The 8,751-nt window shown below is 42.2% G+C and overlaps 1 protein-coding gene across 2 annotated transcripts in view; it reads left to right on the top strand.

Moving 5' to 3' along the window:
* The first annotated feature begins 1,936 nt into the window (after positions 1-1,936).
* The window catches only part of cdhr2 (cadherin related family member 2), a 139,205-nt gene continuing 132,390 nt past the window's right edge, over positions 1,937-8,751 (top strand). The window contains exon 1 of one of the 2 annotated variants that reach the window (XM_087995380.1): positions 1,937-1,993. The gene's annotated coding sequence lies outside the window, so the exon portion shown is untranslated. The remainder of the gene's footprint in view (positions 1,994-8,751) is intronic. The other variant, XM_087995378.1, reaches the window with a different exon arrangement.

Below are 8,751 nucleotides of genomic sequence, written 5' to 3'. Positions count from 1 at the left end.
AATAAACTACCAGGAAGGTTGCTCTGTTAGCTGTTAGGTCTTCTGCTCTGAACACCTTCAGTATTTCATTTGCAGCTATAAGATTTACATTGTACGGTGATCGACAGCAAGGGTTGTTTTCCTAGTAACTGATGAATGTTCACACACATAACCTTAAATTGAAAGATTCCTGACTGTAGATGTTAAGTTCATTCATAGAAGTAGAACCGCATAAACTTTGTTAATTCTGAACAGTCTAAATGCATCATAAATACCAAATGTTCCAAATTCAGATTTGTCATAAACATCTGATGTGGTTCAGTGACATTGATTGTTTTCTCAACATATTAAAAGTATTTTACTTTGGTGGTAATTTGGGACAGCCAGAATAAATCTTGAATTTCAAAAGGTAGGTGTGTTTGTGTGCTGGAGTAATCTGGGACTAAACATTGCAGTAAGTGCGTGAAGCTGCAGGAACTTCAGCATGGAGTTATTGAGCTGAAGGTGGAGCGACAGACACTGCAAGAGGAAAAGTTTCATGGACATCTTTTTCCACAAGGCACTTGCATTCCTTAGGATAGGGTATTCTGGTTTGGTTAGTGGTCAGGGAAATGAGGGTGTGACTGGAAAGCAAGGGCAGGCATAGGTACACGCACTTTATTTTTAGGGAGTAAATTATGGGATTTTGACTCAGTGACACTAAAGGGGCATTGATGCATTTCCAAGTCAGGATGGTGTGTGACTTAGAGAGGAATTTGCACATGGTGGTGTTCCCATATATTGACTGCCCTTGACCTTCTGGATGGTAGTGGGCTTGAGTTTTGAAGGCACCATTTAAGAAGCCTTGGTGAATTTCTGCTGTTCATCTTGTAGATGGTACACACTGTTGTTACTGAGCATCGGTGATGGAGCGGCTGAATGTTTCTGGATGTGGTGCCAATCAAATGGGTTGCTTTTTATAAAGTCATACAGCATAGAAATGGGCTCTTTGGCCATCATGTCTAGGCTGACCAACGATCACCAAACTACACTAATTCCATTTATCTGCACTTTGTCTGTAGTCTACTATGGTCTGGCATTTTAAGTACTCATTCAGATGTTTCTAAAATGTGAAAATATCTATCTCCATCACCCACTCAGGCTGTATGTTCCATATTTCTACCACCTTTCTGGTTGAACATTTTTTTTTCAGATCTTAAAACACTTACTCTTCACCTTAATGTCCTCTGATCTTAGACATGTCAGCTTTGGGGAAAGACAATCTACTCTGTGTATGCCTTTAATAATTTCCTATACCTCAATCAGATCCATCCACCTCCACCCTCCCCCACCTCCTCTGCTCCAAAGAAAACAAACCCAGCCTGTGTAGTTACTCCTTATAACTGAGGAAACATCCTGGTGAATCTCCTTTGCATCCTTTTCAGTGCAGTAATGTCCTTCAGATAGTGTGGCAACTAAAATTGCACACAGTATTCCATCTGTGGCCTAACCAATACTTTATAAAATTGTAACAAAGACTTCTTTGCTCCTTTAATTCTCTGGCTTCAGCTAACGAAAGCAAGCAACAAAGTTCATAGTGGCAGAAACCACAGCATAATCTCTCTGTTACATAAACATCTGCTTCATTACCTGGAGAATAAGGTCCCAGTATATGCAAATCTGGCCATTGTTGATATACATAGGAAAAATGCAAGGAATTAAATAATATGAAGTATGCTGCATCAATACTTTGCTATGCGTATGTTAATATTTATGTTGATAGACTTCAAACCTTGCCTCATGGTTTACTAGCAAGTACTCAATTTCTTACCAGATAATTTTTCTTCTTCTTTCTGACACATGAAGGAAGTGTTTGTACTATTGCCAGCACCTTCTGTCAGTTGTGATTTGTTAATCATTAACATTTATAACATAGGAAGGTTTACTGCTTCAGCTGTAAAACAAGTAAAAGTCCATTAGTGTCAACCAGCACAGGAAGAATAGACTTCGCAAAAAGAAGGTTCCAGTAAAAACCGTAAGTCGTCACATCTGCTTAGAGCTCCTCGTACACAAATTAAAAAGCATATTTAATTAGCCTGTGATGATTTATTACTGTTTGATGTCTTAGAATTTGTGACAAAAGTTTTCATGAAGTAATTTATCACTATTGAATGCATTTTTTTGAAAACAGCGCAATATTCTTTACTTTGGAATTCAATATATGCTAGTGAAAAAGCATTTGTAAATTGATAGTAAATTACACCCCAAGTGGAAGATGGTTATGTTCAATATCATTTACATACATTACTGCCTGTTTCTCCATGACAGGAAATGACTAATGGATTTCTTTCTACCTTAGTTTTTCATCTTGCGAACCAAATTAAGCAACTACCTCTAACACTTGCACTACTTACTAATCTGTGCCAAATACAGGCAAACCATGGTGCCTTCTGCTAATTAGATGTATTTGATTCTTTAGTTATATGCTCTCATCTGCCGACTTTTATTCCTTCCTCCCTCTCTGTGACGAAGCACCTTTTTTACTTTGTGCTGAGGCCTCTGGTGAGATCTGAAATTGCTGTCACAGCCCAACCCCTGAGAGCATATTACATTGCAGCATCAAAGTGTGCTTATGCAGTTTATGCAGTGACATTGAAAATGTACATTGGGTTTCAAAATTCACACAGTCCCCTTCATGAGAACAGGCAAAGTGGGCCTGTATTCTCTCGAGTTTCGAAGAATGAGAGGTAATCTCATTGAAACTTACAAAATATGTAAAGGGATAGATAGAGGAGATGCAGGTAAGATCTTTCCCTGGTTGGAGAGTTTAGAACAAGGGGACACAATTTAAAAATGAGGGGATACTTTTGGACTGAGATGAGAAGATTTTCTTTTACTCAGGGGGTTGTGAATCTTTGGAATTCTCTCTCCCAGGGGGCTGTGGCAGCTGGCCTTTAAGTATATTTAAAGAAGAGGTTGATAAATCTTTGATTACCAATGGCATAAAGAGTTATGGAGATAGTGTGGGTAAAAGGCATTGAAGTATTCAATCAGCCATGATCGTGTTGAATAACAGTACAGGTTCAATGGGTTGGATGGCCTACTCTACTCCTATTTTCCATTTAACATAAATAGGGCCCCCAATTATTTTGTAATTATCTATATGTAAATGAACATCTGCTTATATTTTGCCCTGAAAAGCAAAATTAATAAGGTGTAATAGCTCAATTACATCATGCTTTTCCACTTAGTACAGTGTTAGTGATCACTGTCATTTGGCCTCCTAACTAATGCCTTTATTCTTCTTGTAAAAACTCTGGGCATAACTTCCCACCTTGAAAGTTAGAGTGTGGCATGTTGGATGCCCATCACATCCCCCAAGGCAAATTACCTCATGATTATGTGAATATCAGCTCATTCTCCATGTCAGTGTGGTGATGCATGAGCCACTTGTCTCATCACTCTCAGTGGTGTTGTCACCTTCCAGTCTTGAAGGTTCAGTTACCGTCTTTAAATGTCAGCTGAACACCACTTAAAAAAGCCGAAAACAAGGAACTTCCAGTCAGCCTGCAGTGTGTACCCCCATCCTGGAAATGCCAGCAATGATGGTTTCCTTGGTTTACTGGTGCTGCGCTGAATTCTGTGGAAAGGTCATTTGACCCAAAACATTAACTCTGATTTCTCTCCACTGATGCTGCCAGATCTGCTGAGCTTTTCCAGCAATTCCTGTTTATGTTTATGATTTCCAGCATCAGCAGTTCTTTCAGTTTTTCATATGAGAAGTAGCTGGTTCAGTGACCACTGATTGTAGTAAAAAGCTCGCCCTAAACCTGATGGGACAAAATTAGTTGGGAAAGATTCATCTGGTTTGACTCAACATTTTTCAGTTAGAAAACGGCTGAGTGAAGTCCTAATTAAATACCTGGAAGAATTTCAGGAAAGTCTAGGGGCCATCAAAGGAGCCAAGGCCACCTTACATGTTTACTTGAAAATAATTCTACGATTCTGCAAGGCCCGACCGGTGCCGTTTGCCTTATGGGCAAAAGTAGAGACAGGAATCAGAAGGCTAGAAAGCGAAGGAATCATCAAACCTGTTCAGTTTGCAGAATGGGCAGCATTGGTCGTACCAATTGAGAAGCCCGTTGGGTCAGTTTGTCTTTGTGGGGCTTTTAAACAAATGGTAAACCATTTTTTGCAGCTGGATAAATGCCGAATCCTTTGCAAAGTGGATTTATATGCAAAGCTGGCAGGGGATGCTGACCTTCATGAAGCTGGACATGAGCCATGTGTTCTTGTAATTGTGGTTAGATGAGGATTCCCAGAAGTATGTTACAATTAATACCCATAGGGAACCAATGTACTGCCATTTGGGGTATGGTGAACCTGTGCAATTTTTCAGTGGATGATGGAGAATATTTTACAAGGTCTACCTAGGTTGCCATTTATCTAGATGATGTGCTAATAACAGGGAAAACCAATAAAGAACACTTAGTGAACTTGAACATAGTCCTTAGATGTTTCTCCCAGGCGGGTGTACACCTTAGATGAGAAAAATGTGCCTTTCACGTACTCCAAGTGACCTACTTGGGCTACAGAGTTGACAAGACTGGGTTACACCTGTTGGAAGATAACGTGAGGATGATCAGAGGTATCGTTGCTTAGATCTTTCCTTGGGCTGGTGAATTGTTTTGGAATGTTCATACATAACTTGGCCTCCATCTTCATACTTCTGTACCAATGCTTAAAAAAGGGTCAGCCTTAGAATGATCATGTAGCCAAGCTATAGCTTTTGGGGAAGTGAAGAAACAGCCATCATCCTACAAGGTGTTACCACACTATGAGCCCAAGTGAGATCTGGTACTGACATGCGATGCCGCCCCGTAAGGCATAGAAATAACATTAGCTCAGGTTGGCCCAATGGAGAGGAATGCCCAATTGTGCATTGTCCAGGAGGCCATGTAGCAAATGCAGATGCATTGAACAGCCTCCCACTGGCAAATACACCACTAATGGTACAGCCAGTGGAAGAGTCTGCAATGGTTTTAAATTTTCTAGACACATTTCCAGTCACAGCTGACAATATCAGACTTAGGAGGCAGAAAGATCCGGTTCTGGCAAAACTGAAACAGCTGGTGGTGACGGGAAACCAAAGGGCCGTCACAACCAGAACTAAACCTGTTTGGATCTGGAGAGTCCAGATCACAATAGAGGACAGCACATTATTATGGGGAGCAAGAGTGACTGTCCCAAGCAAAGCTTGCCACCAGACACTGGCTGAACTCCACCAGGGTCATATAAGGGTTTCCAAAATGAAGATTTTGGTGATAACCTATGTCTGGTGGGGCAGTGCCCAGAGTGCAAACAAGGAGAACATTTGCTGCCAACTGCTCCCCCACATTTGTGGGAATGGCCAGTAAACCCTGGACTTGATTACATGTCGACTATGCCGGCCCTTTCATGGGCTCAATGTTTTTAGTCATAGTGCACACCCATTCAAAGCAGCTGGATGTGCATAGAGTTTATTCGTCAAACATGGAGGTGACAATGGAAAAATTGTGCTCATCATTTGAAATACACGGACCCATGGAAATGTTGGTTATAAATAACAGGCTATCATTTAGCAGGAGGGGACTTGAGAATTTCCTAGTCAAATAGCATTTGACATTTAAGGACAGCTCCATACTATCCATCATCCAATGGCCTGGCAGAAAGAGCAGTCCAAACTTCGAAGGCAGGCTTAAAGAAACAGCCTATAGCTTCAGTAGATACCAAACAGACCTGGTTCCTATTTGATTAGAGGACCGCCTCTAATACAACTACAGAGATAGCTCCAGCAAAGATGCTAATTGGAAGAAGACTCCGCACCAGATTAAATCTCTTCTTCCCAGACCTGATGGAGGGGAGGGTGAAACAGCATCAGAAACACCAATGGTGGGCACAAGACTCCAGTAAGCAAGAGGACAAAATTTGATGTAGAAAGAAAGGGAATGGCTGCATGAGGAAGAGGCATAGTCAATGTGAGGTCAGATCCAGTGACACATAAAGTTTAGGTAGGTGTGACTGTCCTGAACAAGCATGAGGACCATATGAAAGCTGCAAACTTGCAAATGGTGTAGGAGCAAAACTTGCCTGGCTCCTCAAGATAATACGTGGCTTGGAGAGGGTGGACGCTAGGAAATTGTTTCCGTTAGGTGAGGAGACTAGGACCCGTGGACACAGCCTTAGAATTAGAGGGGGTAAATTCAGAACAGAAATGCGGAGACATTTCTTCAGCCAGAGAGTGGTGGGCCTGTGGAATTCATTGCCGCAGAGTGCAGTGGAGGCTGCAAGGACCGCAATTTACCCCCCGACGTGATCGACGATGCCTTCCACCACATCTCTTCCACTTCCCGATCCTCCGCCCTTGAACTCCGCCCCTCCAACCGCCACCAGGACAGAACCCCACTGGTCCTCACCTACCACCCCACTAACCTCCATGTACAGCGCATCATCCGCCGTCATTTCCGCCACCTCCAAACGGACCCCACCACCAAGGATATATTTCCCTCCCCTCCCCTATCAGCATTCCGTAAAGACCACTCCCTCCGTGACTCCCTCGTCAGATCCACACCCCCCACCAACCCAACCTCCACTCCCGGCACCTTCCCCTGCAACCGCAGGAGGTGCAAGACTTGCGCCCACACCTCCCCTCTCACCTCCCTCCAAGGCCCCAAAGGAAACTTCCATATCCGCCACAGATTCACCTGTACCTCCACACATATCATCTATTGCATCCTCTGTGCCCGATGTGGCCTCCTCTATATTGGGGAGACAGGCCGCCTACTTGCAGAGCGTTTCAGAGAACACCTCTGGGACACCCGGACCAACCAACCCAACCACCCTGTAGCTCAACATTTCAATTCCCCCTCCCACTCCACCAAGGATATGCAGGTCTTTGGACTCCTCCATCGTCAGACCACAGCGAAACGACGGTTGGAGGAAGAACGCCTCATCTTCCGCCTAGGAACCCTCCAACTACAAGGGATGAACTCGGATTTCACCAGTTTCCTCATTTCCCCTTCCCCCCCAGCCTGTCTCAGTCAAATCCATCAAATTCAGCACCGCCTCCCTAACCTGCAATCTTCTTCCCGACCTCTCCGCCCCCACCCCAATCTGTCCTATCACCCTCACCTTGACCTTTTTCCACCTATCACATTTCCGACGCCCCTCCTCCAAGTCCCTCCTCCCTGGCTATTAACGTGATCCAATTAGAGAGTCCTGGTTGACAGATTTAAACAGGAATGTTTGCATCATTTCTCCCTCCAACTCTATTTTGATTTAGTCCCTACCCTCCCCCTTCACTGTTTTGATCACACTGCACTGCCCTTTGATGTGAAGGGCAGTGTTTGTCACTGGCCACCCGGGTGTTTTCCTATCTTCCTGGTGGTGGAAATTGAATAAAGATTGGTGCACTTTGTGTCTTTCACTGTGTCTCACACCTGCACACACACACCATGGGTGCTGGGGAAAAATAATAAGCACTACCGCACTTAGGTGGTAGTGTGGGGGTTAAAGGGAAAAAAAAAGAAAAAAAAATAATAAAAGAAAAAAAAGAAAATGAAAAAAAAAATAAATGGGGGAAGCACTACCGCACGTAGGTGGTAGAAAAAATAAATAAATAAACGGGGGAAAACTGCCCTTTGATGTGAAGGGCAGTGTTTGAAAAAAAAAATTAAACAGGAATGTCAGACACTCCTGTCATTCTGAGAGCTGGCTCTGAGTGAGCTTGATCAGCATCAAGGGCTTTCCACGTGTAAATAAAGGATGACATGGTGATGGGATACTGGCCTCTGTGGAGTTATCTCAGTGGCCGTAGCCAATAAATAATAGTAATTTTTGATTTGAGTGCTTCTGTTTGCTTCCCATGGTATGAAGTGGAACTGCCATTGAAATTAATGGAACTGTTCAGAGATTTACATTGGCTATCCTGTTAATGCTATTGGAATGGAGCTGGACTAGAATAAAGTGACATTTCTTGTAGTAGATAAAATTAAGTTAATGTTACATATGTATAATTTGTTCAGTTAAAAAGAGCAACACTATTTTTAATGACATTTGATATTTAAAGAAACTGTGCACTTAGACTTCACTTCCTTTGCGTGAAATAAAACTGCGAGTTGTTAACCTGGAGTAAATCACAAAGTGAGTACATCTTGTTATTTCTGTCACATGGACGCAAAGAAAGTAAAATTGGGCATCACATGCACTCCATGAATAGTGTGAACTTTAAATAACACCTAGGAGACTTAATGGATCTGATATTTGAATATTTGGACTCCTTAGCCTTGAAATGATGCATCTGAAGGTGGTATTAATAATCGTGAAAATTAAGTTTCCAATATATTACAAGATTAGGACTTGTGGTTAGCAAGATTAAGCATATAAATGAAAATAGGCAACTAATTTCAGGAATATTTTTGTCACACAAAAGACAAGTAACATACAGACTGGACAGTTGGAGAGAGAAAGAGAATAGAAGCTGAATCCCTGCCATCATTTAAGAATTATTGGATGGTACAACTGGGAAACATATGAGTATTTTGGGGCAAATGAAGTATGATGGGCTGAATGGCCTATCTCATCCATCATTATCTTGTAATTTTATTTGGTTATTATCAGAAAAGTAAGCAATAACTTGCAGTAATACAGTGTTTTTGGGGATTTCAAGTCATCTCAACACTTTACAGCAATGGACTAAAGTGTTATCACTGTTGTAAATCTGGGAAACATGGTAGCCAATTTGCACATAGTTTG

Source organism: Chiloscyllium plagiosum, unplaced genomic scaffold (assembly GCF_037043375.1).
Source record: "Chiloscyllium plagiosum isolate Xiang-an unplaced genomic scaffold, Cpla_swu_hap1 HiC_scaffold_16, whole genome shotgun sequence".
In the NCBI taxonomy this organism is placed as follows: domain Eukaryota; kingdom Metazoa; phylum Chordata; class Chondrichthyes; order Orectolobiformes; family Hemiscylliidae; genus Chiloscyllium; species Chiloscyllium plagiosum.
Note: the sequence above shows the minus strand (reverse complement) of the source record. Positions and strands in the feature narration are given on the sequence as shown.